Here is a 17,219-nt window from a genome sequence, read left to right on the forward strand (position 1 = left end):
TGGATTCATCCGAAAAAATGACGTTTTGCCATTCGTGCAGTCAGGTTCGTCGTAGAGTACACCATCGCAGCCACTCCTACCTGTGATGCAGCGTCAAGGGTAACCGCAGCCATGGTCTCCGAGCTGATAGTCCATGGTGCTACAGACGTCGTCGAACTTTATCAAAGTCGGAAACGTGATGGTATGCATTTCTCCTCCTTGCACGAGGCATCACAACAACGTTTCACCAGGCAACGCCGCTCAACTGCTGTTTGTGTATGAGAAATCGGTTGGAACTTTCCTCATGTCATCACGTTGTATGTGTCGCCACCGGTGCCAGCCTTGTGTGTATGCTCTGAAAAGCTAATCATTTGCATATCGCAGCATCTTCTTCCTGTCGGTTAAATTTCACGTCTGTAGCTCGTCAGCTTCGTGGTGTAGCAATTTTTAATGGCCAGTAGGGGAGAAAATGCTTCTGTACACGTCCTGTGAATGTGCACGTTCTGTATTTTCTCCTTCAAGGTGTTCTGTTTTTTCTGAACAAGAGTGTGTAAGAAAAAATTTTTTCATGTAAAAATCACTTCACTGTTGCTAAATAAATAAAATAAATCATAGATGTTACTGCGTTTTAATTAGGCCTTAATCCCGTCAGGCTTGAGTAGATCTGTGTGTGGCCTGAATTTCTACAGTACTGTCCGGCATCTTCTGCAGAAAGACGCTAGATCGTACGCCCCAGACTACCGCTGAAACGCACAGAGATGGGACTGACTGTGTGTGTCTCGCACCACCATTGTGTAAAGTAGTGGTTCCGTGGCGGCAGCTGTTGGCTAAAGTGTCTGAACACGGCAGGCAGGCTCCAAATAGACTGGTGGTCACATGCTGGGGCTAGCGCGCCTGCCGAATACCCGACAAGGCCCGCTTTGAGCAGCGACTGTCCGTGGGAGATTTACGGGCAGGGTTCAGCCACAGGGCGGGCATTTAGGCGCAGGCGTCTGCACACGGCAAAGGCAGCTTCCTGTCCGTGCCCGATGGCTCGAGCACATGCGTCAGGCGCAGCAAGTAACAGTGCAGGACTGTGTGTAAGCGAGCGACTGTGGGCTGGCCTGACAGCGGTGGAAGTACAATGCTAAGGCAGAAAAACTTTGTCTTTTTGTGTGTGTGTGTGTGTGTGTGTGTGTGTGTGTGTGTGTGTGTATCAGTCAGTCAGTGAAGTGCTGTGCTAGTTGTCAGAGGTTCTTCTGAATAGAATGAACTGTCTAGAGATCACAGAATGAGATTAACGATGAGATTAGCACCAAAATTGTGGATCGCGAAGCAGATAATGTCCTACTGTGGAAGCAAAGTAACACGTGGCGGGCGAAGCAAAAGAGGCTATCAGTTGCAGACGAGCACAGGCAAAAAGGGCATCACCATTTTTGAACCTTATTTTGAGGAAGAAAATTCTGAGAATATACGTTTGTTGTGCTGCATTGTATGTAAATGAACGATTGGCTGTGGAGAAGAGGAGAATCGAAGCTTTTGAGATTTGGTGTTACATAAGGATGATGAAAATTAAGCAGACTTATAAGGAATGAAAACGTTCTCCGCAGAATCGGAGAGCAAAAGAATATGTGGAAAACACTGACTAGGAGAAGAGATAGGACGCTGGAACAGAGGTCAAACGCTGTAGAGGAAGACGGAAGTAAGATTATATGAGTACCACATACCTGTGACTGAAGTAATAATAAAATTTACATAGCGGGCTCTGTGTTTTCATAAGGCGATATGGTTCAAAATGGTTCAAATGGCTCTGAGCACTATGGGACCTAACATCTCAGGTCGTCAGTCCCCTATAACTTAGAACTACTTAAACCTAACTAACCTAAGGACAGCACACACATCCATCCCCGAGGCAGGATTCGAACCTGCGACCGTAGCGGTCCCGCGGTTTCAGACTGAAGCGCCTAGAACAATTCGGCCACACCGGGCGGCAAGGCGATATGCCTAGTGTGTGTTATCTCTACGTAGTTCTACCTAATTGTAGTGTGTCTGCACTAGAGGTAAACAGAAAAACAATGATGACCTAGACAGATTTAATTTACAAGAATTCCCACTTCGTTTTCTCAGTTCAAGGGACTGAAAACATGCCCTAGGATACTAAGACTTGTTCTGGTGATACGGAGTCTGTTTGGCCGACTCCTCGTTCAATTCGGTATTTCTCACAACCCTGTTGTCGTCTGAAACAATCTGCACCATTCAAGAATACAGTATACATTCTCGAATGCATTAACACAGACTGAATCAATGCCTTGCTGGTGAGGGCATATAGTATACATCTGATTGAACTCTCAGTATCTGTCAGTGTCAACCAGAGTGATGATTCATACTCTACACTATCGTTCTTTACATGAAAATGACTCATTGTGCTTTATGCACTTAGAAAATACAGCTTACTGATTTGCTATAATAAAATCCTTTTTTTTCTAAAATAATAACTTGATAATAACGTCATTGATAACAATGCATTATGTGAGTGAATCAGGGGTCTATTCGCCTAGTGTTGGAGGAACAACTTTACTTTTTAAAACTCTAAATCCGCCACCTTATACCTATCTGCTCCCCCTACATTACTCCCGTTCGACTTCCTCCACCGCGCGACTGCTACGGTCGCAAGTTCGAATCCTTCCTCGGGCATGGATGTGTGTGATGTCCTTAGATTGGTAAGCTTTAAGTAGTTCGAAGTTCTTGGGGACTGATGACCTCAGATGTTAAGTCCCATAGTGCTCAGAGCCATTTTGAACTTCGCCCACCTCCTGATTTACAGCATGCACCAATGCCGCAGACGAGGAAGGAAACTTGTAGTATGGGTAGGCTGGTTACGATAGTTGTCAAAAGTTCGTGGTCTAGTGATTAGCGTTGCTGCCCCTGTGTGCCGGGCTCGATTCCCGGCTGGGCCGGGGATTTTCTCAGCCCGGAGACTGGGGGCTTGTGTTGTCCTCCCCATTTCATCATCATTCAGGAAAATGGCGAGAATGGAGAGCGAAAAGATTAGGATTTTGTACGGGCGCTGCTAACCAAGTCGTTGAGCGCACCACAAAACAAAATCATCACCATTGGTTTTCTGAGTGTTCTTTTAATAAAACGCTATCTTTGGTTCACCTTTCTCACAACATTTTTCTATGTGGTGGTTCCAATTTTCGTTGGTCGTCATTGTAATATTGTATAGATATTTAGTCGAACAATCTTTAATTTGTGTGTGTTTTATCGTCTAAACCAAATTTTACAGAATTACTCGTTTGGAGCACCTCTCACTTTCTATTATTTACGTTCAGGTGCGACTTTTCTTAACATAAAGATATCGTGTCTAAATCGTCCTGCAGTTCGTTCCGAACTTTTAATAACTTTACTAGACGGCGAACGATAGCATCATCCACAGACAATCTTGTCGTCTCCTAAATCGTTTGCATAGATTAAGAGCAGCAGACGGTCTACTACATTTCCTTTGGGAATCGCAGGTATAGCTTCCATTTCGCTAGACGACATCCCGTCAGTGACTTCGAACTGTGACCTTCCTGACACGAAAGGTCATGTCACTATAAACGGTAGCTAAATTCTTCTGCAGCAGCGTGCGCAAGTTACGAACGTTTGTGACAACTTAACGTTGCGTGACACTGCAGATTGAACCCTGATCTCTGCCTTTCGCTGCCCTCGCTACCTGTTACGCTATTCGCACGCGTTCGTACATATAGGTTCAGATCTCAGTCTTCACACAAAATTAACTTGTCACATGTTATATTACAGCAGAATTCTGTCAAATAACAAAAAAATGTACGTTGTTTATCAATTTTTTTCGAGAATTCGACTAATTTTCTCACTGTTGGTGGTTCGAACGACTCTGATTTAGTATTTCATATTTTGAGAACGAAGCTTCCTTTTCACAGGTAATGCATTCTGCCCAAACCGAAGAATCTCCATCTCTCGTCGATGATTGTTAGATGAAATTTCCTTAGTGTTTGATTGGTTTCGTTAGCCAAATGTGTTGTGTACACTCTCCATTCCATGTTGTTGTCTTAGCTAAAAATTTTTACCCGCCCCCAAGAGAGTCCAATTGTCCAGCACCGTTTTCCGCCCCTCCGCTCTATTACTAAGCGAGCGTTTGCATACACTAACCTAGAACTCATTCTCTCGCCGAAGTGAAGTCGGTGATAACAAGATTGCATCGCGTGAGAATGAAGCTTCGTCGGAAGGGCGTCAGCCGGGTCAAATGCACTAGGAAGTTCCGGAATTCAGAAGAAAAATATTCTCAGCACGAAGTTAGCTATTCACAGCATCTGCAGGAAGGGGAATGAGTCAGTATTTTACGAGAGAGTTTTCCCATTTGAGCTAGAAAGCAATGTACGGAAAAGTAGCGCATGCAATCGAAGAAAGGAAATCGAAAAGCCAATTTCCTAGTAAAATGTGATGAGATGCTGTGGCGTGACGCTCCTGAGCTGAATATCGTTAGACATTGGCGAAATTTGAGCAACGCTTTTTTTTAATTTCTGCAGTCCTTTTTTTAATTTCTGCGGCAATATGACTGCATGGCATTAACTTCTACGGATGCGTATGAGCGTTTTACGCCATCTTAAGTAATTCACATCTTTCTCGAATGAGAGTTTCTCCTCTTTCGCTAATCACTTTGTCATCGAAGGGAAGTTAAGCCCTAATATCCCTTCCCTTGTTTCCAACTGCGACTGACTGCTCGTATAATAAAAATGCTACATATTTTCATTTTGTAAACTGCAGAACTTCATGTATCTTTTACAAGAACAGCTTGACATTTTGAAATATTTTCACAGAGCCGATATATGAGCACTGACACTATTTTGGAGTAACAGCAGTTCTTCAAACGTAAGCTATCTGTGAAAAGCCCGACAATGAAGACCGTAATGGACGCAGCTTGGAAAACAACGAGGATACCTTGCTAGCATTCGTGGAGCTAGAAAAAACTTTCTAGACTTTATGATGAAATTAGATTGTCACTACCCTTAGAAGGATTAGCGGCATTCATTTTGTTTTATTTTATGTGAAGATCACCGCAAATGTGTTCTTAGTGTCGTAGTGTTGGGTGTTGACAGCTTCATTATGAGAGCAATGTCTCTCGAAAAGCGTTGGCCGGCCGTTGTGGCCAAGCGGTTCTAGGCGCGTCAGTCCGGAACCGCGCTGCTGCTACGGTCGCAGGTTCGAATCCTGCCTCGGACATGGATGTGTGTGATGTCCTTAGCTCAGTTAGGTTTAATTCCAGGGGACCGATGACCTCCGATGTTAAGTCCCATAGTGCTCAGAGCCATTTGAATATGAAAAGCGTTGCTCATTTGCGTTGAGTAGGATTGAAAATGGTTGGGAGCTACCAAATATTACGTAAACTGCAGGGGGATCACTGCTGTCAGCTGCAGTGGGACATTAAGCGGAATCAGCGGCGACGAGCGAAAATGTGTACCGGACTGGGATTCGAACCCAGGATCTCCTGCTTGCTAGGCAGGTGCGGTAACCACCGCACCATCCGGGACAACCGTTATCGCAACTGCAAGGACTATCCCGATACCCCTCGTGGCCGATGCACATCGCACGGAGAGCCACCTGCCCGCTCCCCTGTCCCTTCGCTACTTAGAGATTCCCACAGGAGGTCAGACGTATTTGTGCATTCGCACTGAAGTTACTTGCACCAGTTATTATTGGTGAAATATAGTAAGTGCTATCTTACATCTAAAACACTTATAATATTAAACCACTTCGATATACGTATTACTAAAGTCTCCCGCTGCGTTTTAGCTTTTGTAGGTAAAGGCTGGTTTCAGAAACTATTGTAAAGATTTTGATATGGTTATTACTGGTAGGTAAGCGGATTCACGAGGAAGGTTTGTGTATGTAGGATAACAGGATAACTAGCTGCTTCCAGCCACGCGTTTGCGTGGCTCACTCTGGCTAAATCGGAAATAAAGAAAAGACAGAGCACACATTTAAACTTACGGGAATTCGATAGACGGCCTAATCTTCTTTTCCCCCTGTTTCTGTCCATTTCCTCCTCTGCATGACTATAGTCATCTCTCCTTCCTTTCGCCCCCCACCCCTCTCTCTCTCTCTCTCTCTCTCTCTCTCTCTGTCCATTTCTTCCTCGCCCTCTCTGTGCCCATCTTCTCCTTTCCCATTCTATCTCCCCCTGTCCCTCCTTCCTCCTCTCTCTCTCTGTCCATCACCTCCTCCTCCTCCTCCTCCATTCCATGCCCATCTGCCCCTCACCCCCCTCACCATCTCCTTCTTTCCACTTTCTGTTTCATTTTCCTCCCACCCTTCTGCCTAGAGCCCCCCCCCCCTCTGACCCTGACCTTTGCTTATTGTTATTGCAAATTGAGATGCCCTAGTAGTATTCTAATCATAATCCGATAAGCCATATATTCGACTTTGCTGTTTGCTAACAACGTTTCACTGTTGTGTATTTTGAACATATGGTGGCAGCGCTGTGTCTTAATTATGTCAGCATTACAATATTTGCCATTCACAACCACCCTCCGCGACCAAAACATTACAGTACACACTGTGAGAGTTAAGGCTACTCCCGTGCATAAACGCCCTTATAGACTGAATCACGAGGAAGATAGGTGTCTATAATTTATTCCTATGCCAGAGAAGTCGTCCGGCCGACTACCGTGTGAAGCTAGGGCTAGTAGCTAGTTTAAGTAAAATTTTGTTTCAGTGAGACAGACTTTCTGAATTCTCTATGTTCACTGTATTTAGATTTCTGCTCTGGTATACTTTTGCCTGTGTTTAATTTTTTTAAAAGTACTATGTAACTTTAGTATGTTTATTCAGCCTAACGAACTGGATCAGAAATATTATACACGTTTCTCCGCTGTGAAACTTACTGCAACACCAGTGGTCGCTAGAGGACGTTTGTCAGCAAAACGGCAGATTCGTAGAAACAAGATATCAGTCGGTAAACAAATAAAGCTGAGTTATTAAAGTAGCTGTTGACCGTAACTGCCCTAAAGCTCATTTCTGGACATGACAGACGATGCGAGTACAAGAGAACAGGAGCTGCCTGATAAGCAAGGCTGGGGATGTCCTCCTCAGGCGCGACCTTGGCCCCGGGCCAGCATCCGCCTGCAGCGTAGGAGATAAGCCCGTTGTGGACAAGCAGACAGCCCGTGCTGGCTCCTTCTCCGGCAAGGCTCTGCCCATCTCCCGTCGCCGGGTCACACACCGTACTGAGTCCCAAAGACAAACAAGTCGCGATCAGTGCAGGTAAGTCGAGCGGACTGATCCTATCGTTTCCTAACTTGCGTCAATATTTTCATCCCTACGCGATTAGTGCAACCGTCATCCTGTCAAATCCAATTAGCATATTCTAGTCTTGTCCGCCCCTCCACTGCTCCTGCCAACTCCAAGTTAACTATTTCTGCCCCTTCTTTCAATAATGGTCGTCCACAGACTTCTTTCATGATCTATTAGTACTTTTTCATTCTTCGATAGCTCCGTTGGACGACGTATCACTTTCATACAATGGAGCGCTGTAGAAGCGTAATTTCGAAGACTCCTTCCATATTCATATACACCCATGGCCACTTCTGTAGGGATCGTAATAAGGTTTTTACTAATAGACAGACAAAATTTGTAAATACACTACTGGCTATTAAAATTGCTACAACACGAAGATGACGTGCTACAGATGCGAAATTTAACCCACAGGAAGAAGATGCTGTGATATGCAAACGGTTACCTTTTCAGATCATTCACACAAGGTTGGCACCGGTGGCGACACCTACAACGTGCTGACATGAGGACATTTACCAACCGATTTCTCATACACAAACAGCAGTTTACTGGCGTTGCCTCGTGAAACATTGTGTGATTCCACATGTACGGAGGAGAAATGCGTACCATCACGTTTCCGACTTTGATAAAGTTCGGATTGTAGCCTATCGCGATTGCGGTTGATCGTATCGCGACATTGCTGCTCGCGTTGGTCGAGATCCAATGACTGTTAGCAGAATATGGATTCGGTGGGTTCAGGAGAGTAATACGGAGCGCCGTGCTGGTTCGCAACGGCGTCGTATCACTAGCAGTCGAGATGACAGGCATCTTATCCGCATTGCTGTAACGGATCGAGCAGCCACGTCTCGATCAAGCGATGGGGATGTTTGCAAGGCAACAATCATCTGCACGAACAGTTCGACGACGTTTGCAGCAGCATGGACTATGAGCTCGGAGACGATGGCTGCGGTTACCCTTGACGCTGCTTCACAGACGGGAGATCCTGGGTGCACGAATGGCAAAAAGTCACTTTTTCGGATGAAACCAGGTTCGATTTACAGCATCATGATGGTCGCATCAGTGTTTGGCGACATCGCGGTGAACGCACATTGGAAGCGTGTATTCGTCATCGCCATACTGGCGTATCACGCGGCGTGAGGGTATGGGGTGCCATTGGTTACACGTCTCGGTCACCTCGTGTTCGCATTGACAGCACTTTGAACAGTGGACGTTACATTTCAGGTGTGTTACGACCCGTGGCTCTACCCTTCATTCTATTCCTGCGAAACCCTACATTTCATCAGGATAATGCACGACCGCATGTTGCAGGTCCTGTACGGGCCTTTCGGGATACAGAAAATGTTCAACTGCTGCTCTGGCCAGCACATTCTCCAGATCTCTCACCAATTGAAAACGTCTGGTCAATGGTGGCCGAGCAACTGGCTCGTCACAATACGCCAGTCTCTACTCTTGATGAACTGTAGTATCGTGTTGAAGCTGCATGGCCAGCTGTACCTGTACACGTAACCCAAGCTCTGTTCGACTCAATGCCCAGGCGTATCAAGGCTGTTATTATGGCCAGAGTTGGTTGTTCTGGGTACTGATTTCTCATGATCTATGCACCCATACTGCGTGAAAATGTAATCATATGTCAGTTCTAGTATAACATATTTGTCCAATGTATTTATCATCTGCATTTCTTCTTGGTGTATCAATTTTAATGTCCAGTAGTGTACTTAGTGCAGACTGGCTGAACTATGATGAATTATTCCCCGCCCTCTCTCCCCCCCTCTCCAACGCACCCCGCCCACTTGGCGCTGGAAAAACGATGCCTTTGATATATAGCGGTGACGATCAAATACACATCGACTTCATCACCAGGCCAGCTATCACCGACTTTCTCAACGAGCCGCGGTACAGGACATACCAGCTGTTAAGCTCATAATACTACATTCTTTGGTACAGAGTTCAGTTTTCTGGAGTGCGAACAGGCGAAGTATTCGGACGGACTGGGTGGCGCGATAGAGTGAAAGTCCAATCATTGCCACGAGATGTCACTCCATATGCCAATTAAATATGGAATTGATATCATTCGGGCCTCCTGAGAACTTTCTTGGCCTCGTATGAAAGTGATATTCATTTATCTAACAATGTTCTCTGAAATTGTAACTCTACGCAGAGGCCTGTAAACAAAATTAACGCTACGTAAGACAAGTCGTGCGGTCATAGATACTTACTGCAATCTCTTTGAAGCCAGGGCGGATTATTACTTCCCATATATAGAGATGTGAAACCAGTAGACTTTTCTTAAAGGAAACTTTCTCGACTGTGCCAGTTATTCTTAATATCTTGCTTACTTCGTCCATTCTATGCTATTCAGTATAGGACTGTTGTTTCACTTCGTGCACTACTTTCTCGTTCCCAACTTTGATACTACACAGGCTTTAATCTCATTCAGCTACAATTTGTCTCCTACGCCATCGTTCTGTTCATGTTAAAAAAAAAAAAAAAGAATCAGCCAAAAGGAATACGTCTTCTACGAACCTTAGTACTGGCCATTATAAGAGGACACAATCATCTGGTAAGGATGTTTTAATGGATGGTGAAATTCGCCGGTCATCTGTTTTTATTTAATTTTCAACATTCTTCCATTGCACAGCACTTGAAATGCTTTCAGTTTCTTCGTCTTCGTATTTCCGATGATGTGCTCTTTATAACAGTCCACACGTTCACTTTCTAGAACTTCCTCATTTCTGAACCAGTATCTGAAACCAGTTAAGCTGTTTGTTGAAGGAACCTTTCTTTGTCTCTTCACTTTAGCCGCAGTTTAGATCCTCACATCCTAGACGTGAGAATCCTTTCACTTTTTCCACTACTCTGGCGTTACTAAATGTGGAGTTACTCAAGTCGTTGTTTTCCTTCCTACTATTCTCCATCGCCTTCGGCTTTGCTTCGTTTATCGGTAAACCAGAACTTGTATGTCCGTTCCTTGCAAATGGTCCAAGTTTTCTTACAAGCGCGCACAAGGTCTATGTTTTCTGTGAATCTTAGCATTGGTGGCTTTTCCTCTTCCATTTTTATTCCTCATCTGCATTATTCTTACACTTCCTTCATTGCTGTTTCGACGTACAACTACAAATTTATCCATGTTTTCTGGAACTGGATGAAATCAGCAACTGTATTATAAATTTATGAAGGAATTTTTATATTTTACTACACATAAACTGCGCCGGCCGCGGTGGCCGTGCGGTTCTAGGCGCTTCAGTCCGGTAGCGCGTGATTGCTACGGTCGCAGATTCGAATCCTGCCTCGGGTATGGATATGTGTGATGTGCTTAGGTTAGTTAGGTTTAAGTAGCTCTAAGTTCTAGGGGACTGATGACCTCAGCTGTTAAGTCCCATTGTGCTCAGAGCCATTTGAATCATTTTTTTACACATAACCTGCAGCACTGCAATATAAACACACAGTCAAACACACACAATCAGGCATTTACAAAATAGTGTGTACTACATCAAAGCCATTAATATAGGTCTAACGGGGAGAGATTTGAAAAAAAAAAAAAGATATAACAGACACATAAACAGTCAGCACACAATTAGGCTAAACAGCAATGGCGGTACCCATTAGACACTGGTGACTCATTCCAGTATATCACGAATGATCTTCATGTATCGCATAAAATGAACAAGAGACGCCAAATGGGCTTCCATGAAAAATTAGACATTTTCATTCATGATGCAGTACGTGGTAAAAGGCTGCTAAATGATAAACTATAAAGTAACAGCGCAAATTACTTCAAAAAATTCTACAATGTGAAATACTTGTTTCAATTATATAAAAAGTTAACAGAACGAATTATTCTCTTAACGTTACTCAACAACCAAGAACTACCAAACAATCATAATATTTAATATGTGCTATGAGATAAACATGCTTATATGCATATAATACAAATTGTACAGTGAAACTACAATCTTACATATTTTCATTGTTTGTACAATTTTAGCAGGTGAAGTAAGTTTAAAATTCTAGAGCAGCAACAAGTCTCATGTAAATTTTCCTTTATTTTCACAACTTTCATTCGACCAAGGCGAGCATCTTCAGAAATTACGCAGCCGAGGGCTCCGTGTGACGGCGGCGCTATACACAACCCGTTATTTGTAGCGTGTAGCCCTCAAGTACGTAATTTCCGAGAACGGTCGCATTCGTCGAGGGAAACGTGTCAAAATGAAAAAAAAAAGTTATATGCGACTTGTGGCTGCTCTGGAATTTTAATTTATAACGGCCGGTGTTCCCTTGTTGACAAATGCCTGCGCAGGTGAAATAAGTTGTCTTAGCAGTTCAGTCTCTGGAATGTAAACACCCGAATGTGAAAGTGCCAGGTGATGATGATATATATAATACGGTGCTCTGTGTGCCAGACAAACAAATTTCCATTAGAATTGTAGATAAATAGATTAATAAAATGATTTAAACATACATTTCACGTAAGAAGTACACTAAAATTAATCGATCTTAACTGTACAGGGTTAAATTTAGGTACATAACCTCACTAGCACATCCATGAAATGAACCTCATCACATGTTGCTTAGTGCAATTGATCATGACAGCATGCAAAGGCGTCGTTATAATAAATATTAATAAAAAGTGACTGAAAAAATTATTCCTTATTAACATGTTTTATAGACGTAGATTTTTCGGCAGCTATTATACGCTTAATAGTGTAGAATAAATACTGTATGTAGGTCTACACACCCGCACAGGCAATGAGAGAGAGAGAGAGATTTGAATTATTGTCTACGAAACGTGTTCATTAGCTACCTGCTGTACAAGCAGTTTTCAAAAGTAAATAACAGCATATCAATCTCGGATTCAATCGCGACGTGAATAAACAAAAACAGCATTGAATGCCGTTGACATACTGACATTTATATGGAAACTAGACAAAAGACTGAATATCATGTACAATCAGTTCAGGACTCCACTCTAGAAAAAAGTAAAACATAATAATATTCCAGTGTAACGCCCCCGAAGTATTTCAGACTACGACTAGGCAATGAGTCTTTGTACTTGGGAAAGAGACAAAAGCAGTGGAAACTGGATTTTGTACTCAGTGTAGAGAACAGTTAACAGAGGGTTGTGCCATACCGATCACTATGTTTGCTTTAGTTACGGATGTGTGGTGGCAGCTTTATTGCTTTCTTCCTCGGCACTTCAGAGTAGCTTAGCGTCTCTCGCACTTTGTTCACACACAATGAGGGAACGTTGCATGGTCTGACCGTCTCTATACCACCGACGATTGAACGGTTGTGGCCTGTTAACGACGTCTTAGCAGGGGGACAAGGCTGTTTGTGGCCGCGCTTCACTAAGTGGTCAGGGCCAGTACATTAGCTTTGTGAAGCAAGAAGGGCGGCTCTTTTGTACTTGTGTGGTCAGGCCCAAGTTTTTTCCAGTGCCATCGGTTTTGTCTGGAACTATTTGCTGACTCAGCTGCAGCGGTAACAAACTGCGAACTGCTCCTTCAGTTCAAGGGAGCTCACGAGCGAAAAGCAAAAAACGTGTTCCATCTTCGGAACAATATTTGAATCGATTTAGAAATATCACTGTAGTTTATTCGTTTATGTGAGCAAAAAAAAAAAAAATCTAAAATGCGAGAACTGCAGTCTAATGTCCACCCCTTAGCTGAGGTGTCAGCGCGACTGACAGCCTGTGGACGACCCGGGTTCGATTCCTGGCACTGAGGGCGATTTTTTCTTGGCGGGAGGACTGAAAGGTTGTCCGCTCTGCCCCGCTATGTCAGTCGAGGAACTACTTGACCTAGTAGTGATGTCTCCAGGTCACGAAAACTGACAATTGCCAGGTGTGCTAATCCTGCCGCCGTCTGTATCCCATTTAATGACCGCCATTGGCGAAGGATGACACGGCAGTCGGTCGGTAGCCATAGACCCAACGGGACATGTGAACGGAGTTTACATTCTAATATTGATGACTGAGAGACTTTAACGCTATTTGAGAGCCGTGTTCATCAGCCTAAGCGGCAAAGTCATTCACAGCAGGCAAATCTTCTATGTCACAGGATTTGTTCAGCTCACTGCATACCAACAAGTGTTCAGAGACCTGCTGCGCCCCACATTCGCATAGCTCGTCGTCAGATACCCGTATCTTCAAATTAGTCGCCCACCTTGTCACGCGTCAGCCTCTTGAGGGTCCACCAAAGCCCGAACTGGTGTTGGCAGTCTAGTGATAGATTAGATTAGATTAGTACTTGTTCCATAGATCATGAATACGACACTTCGTCATGATGTGGAACGTGTCAGGTTAATGAAAGGTGTCTATACAAGATATTACATGACACTCAACCTCTTTTTATCCAAAAGTTCATCTAACGAGTAGAAGGAGTTGCCATTAAGAAATTCTTTTATATCCTTTTAAATGCTACAAGGCTAACTGTCAGACTTTTGATGCTATTAGGTAAGTGACCAAAGACTTTTGCGGCAGCATAATTAACCCCCTTCTGAGCCAAAGTTAGATTTAACCTTGAGTAGTGAAGATCATCCTTTCTCTTAGTGTTGTAGCCATGTACACTGCTATTGCATTTGAATTCGTTCGGATTGTTAATAATAAATTTCATAAGAGAATATATATATATATATATATATATATATATATATATATATATATATATATATATATATATATATAGTGAGGCTACAGTGAAGATTTCTAGCTCTTTATATAAGAGTCTGCAGGATGGTCTTGGATGAGCTCCAGCAATTATTCTGATTACACGCTTTTACTCAATGATGAGTTACCACAGAATATGATGCCATACGAAAGCAGAGAATGAAAATAGGCGTGGTAAGCTAATTTACTCAGATGTATATCGCCAAAATTTGCAATGACTCTAATAGCATCAGTAGCTGAACTCAAACGTTTCAGCAGATCCTCAGTGTGTTTTTTCCAGTTCAACCCCTCATCAAAGCATACACCTAGAAATTTTTAATATTCTACCTTAGCTACCGATTTCTGATCGAAGTCTATATTTATTAATGGGGTCATTCCATTTACTGTGTGGAACTGTATAACTGTGTTCTGTCAAAGTTTAATGAGAGCCCATTTGCAGAGAACCACTTAATGATTTTCTGAAAAACGTCGTTGCTGTCCGTAATCCTCTAGGAGTCTTTTCTTCTCCATAGATGAGTTCGGCGGGATTCTGCTGGAGTTGTAACTGATGCTACTGTAAGCCTACTTTTCGCTGTTTTCAGCAGGACTGAGCGCAGTGGACGGTCGGCGCATGAACGTTCAAGCTCTGTAGACATTTGAGTGATCGCTACTGTCCTCCTACAAGCAACTTTGTGACCACAGCGCTCTTGCAGGAAGCATACCTTATTCCGTTGGCAAATACCTCACGATCCCTTCAGTGGTTTTCATTTTATAGCTTTCGGCTCGTTTATCCTGTCCTGTCTGTTGAAACAGTGAGACGTAGTGTAATAAATAGCTGTGTCGTTCTGCTGATTATTTTATTACTTCAGGCCATATGTCTACAAGTACTAAATACATTAGACAGCATGGCGATGTGCTGCCAGAAAATCCACTGAATGTATACACATTTCGAGCAATTTTCACCTACGGGTAGGATTTACACAGGTTGGTCAGAAACAGTCTAAAAAGCTTGGAAGCGTGTTGCTGTGGAGGGTGTGCTGAGAAATAGTTCTTAAGAAAAGATTTCGATACGTTGTTCTCTTCCCAAGTGATTTAGTATTGAAGTTAACCTGTCAGGTCGTTGCGCACTCAAATTCAGGCACTCGCACGCGCTAAAATGCTGTAATGCCCAGCCCATCTATGGGTTCGTGAGTTAACACTTGTTCCAGCGCTCATTACCAGTTAAAAAGTGTCTTTTTCCGGAAGTGTTAAATCCAAGTTAAGTGAGCGAAAGCTACATTTGTTCGGTTTGAGGAAACCAAACGAACAAGTTTGTCGACACTTTCTGTGCCAGGCTGCGTGAATCTGAGCGCGCGACGTATTGATTGGCCAGCTTCAATGCCAAACAACGCGGAAACATATCGATATTTTTTTCTTAACAATTATTTCGCAGCACAAACTAGTCTGCGACACAAGTTTTTCAGACTGTTTCTGATCACCTGCGCCGGCTGCTATGGAAGAGCGGTTCTAGGCGCTTAACCGCGCTGCTGCTACGGTTGCAGGTTCGAATCCTGGTTCGGGCATGGATATGAGTGATGTCCTTAGGTTAAGTTAGGTTTAAGTAGTTCTAAGTCTAGGGAACTGATGACGTCATATGTTAAGTCCCATAGTGCTCAGAGCCATTTGAACCATTTTTGATCACCTGCACACTACAGTCCTGATTCATTACTTCCACGCAATACAGACGTCCAAATCATTATGCTAATTTTAAATTAGGGAACTGTAGCATTAGTACCTATGTTAAGGTGAAGGTATATGCACGATTAATATTTTAGCTCCCGAAAAAACCAACAAAGGTTACAGATTTGGTGCCAGGAGGGTAAAAGAGAATAATTCTATCCTTAAATATATTTAACTCCGTGATAAGTGGGCCACTTACTACATGTCACACCTCCAAGTGTGATGTTTTTCTCCGGAATACTTCCGCTATGGCATAGTAGGAAGCAATTTCGCAACGCCGTCGCAGCAAGATTTAGAAAAATAGAGACTCGGCACTAAGAATAAGAATATTACAAAACCTAGAAATTTGCAGTGGCTGCCTCTTCTTTCTATACAGCGCAACAATTTGCGACATTTGTAACAAACAAGCAACACGCTTTTGCGTTTATCTCTTCAAAGCTTTAAGTTAGTTTCTTTCCAGACATCGAATGCCATTTATTGCTATGAAACACCTGTAGAAAATCGTAATACCTCTGAGCGAGATCTGTCCTTACTAGTGACGTAATTATACGCAATATCGGCAGGACTGTTACGGGCAAACCATACGCATCATCACAGCTAGGTGGCCGTTGGAGTCAGTGTAATGTCGACGACATAAAATCTTAAATGAAACCGTATATTTCCAGACCTTTTGAAGTCTCAAACATCTGTGATGTATATATGCATGCTGATGCACAAATGAAAGTTTTCACCAAGGATCTGAACCGAGCCGTGCGGAGTGGCTGTGTGGTTTGAGGCTCCATGTCACGGACAGCACGGCCCTTCCCTCCGGAGGTTCGAGTCCTCCCTCGGGCATGGGTGTGAGTGTTGTTCTTAGCATAGATTCGTTTTAGTTAGTTTAAGTAGTGTGTAAGTCTAGGGACTTACGACACAAGCAGTTTGGTCCCTTAGGAATTCCCTCCGGTCGCAGGTTCGAATCCTGCCTCGGGCATGGATGTGTGTCCTGTCCTTAGGTTAGTTAGGTTTAAGTAGTTCTGAGTTCCAGGGGACTGATGACCACAGTAGTTAAGTCCCATAGTGCTCAGAGCCATTGGAACCCTTAGGAATTCACACACATTTGAGCATTTGAATCCAGGTCTCCTGTTCATCAGGCAGAAACGGTAACCACTACGCCACTGCCTTCAAGGGGAATTCCACGGTGGCTAAGGCGTGAACAGGAATTTGCCTCGAGTAGGGAGGCGTGCTAGTGTAGTCGATGCATTTGTACAAAGACATTGTGCCAGGTTGCATAATGGTTAGGCATCTGCCTAATGCGCAAACAGACCCGGAATCGAATCCCGGCCTCACTACAAATTTCCATTCATCGTTTCTATCTGCATATGTACATGACACAAAATCTGTTCTGCGCATCTTAATGCCACGAACGCAAGCTTCGGTAACTCAATCTGTAAACACCACTGCTCCTTAGAGATTCAAAACTACTTCTTAGATATTCAAAACTAATCGATGATGTCGACTTTTCCGACAGACGGTCTGTATGGTAAATCTACCGGCAGTCTGCCCTTTGCGCGCTCTCTCTCTTTCTCTTTCTTTCTCTTTCTGCCTCTCT

At 43.5% G+C, this 17,219-nt stretch overlaps 1 protein-coding gene and 1 non-coding gene across 13 annotated transcripts in view; one reads left to right on the top strand and one right to left on the bottom strand.

The window, feature by feature from the left end:
- Positions 1 to 17,219, top strand: part of LOC126271885 (dystroglycan 1) — a 960,129-nt gene that overhangs the window by 96,205 nt on the left and 846,705 nt on the right. The window lies entirely within an intron of this gene.
- Positions 5,433 to 5,507, bottom strand: Trnaa-agc (transfer RNA alanine (anticodon AGC)). The gene has a single exon. It is a non-coding gene; the product is annotated as a tRNA-Ala (tRNA).

The sequence above is a fragment of the Schistocerca gregaria genome, chromosome 5, assembly GCF_023897955.1.
Source record: "Schistocerca gregaria isolate iqSchGreg1 chromosome 5, iqSchGreg1.2, whole genome shotgun sequence".
Lineage (NCBI taxonomy): Eukaryota > Metazoa > Arthropoda > Insecta > Orthoptera > Acrididae > Schistocerca > Schistocerca gregaria.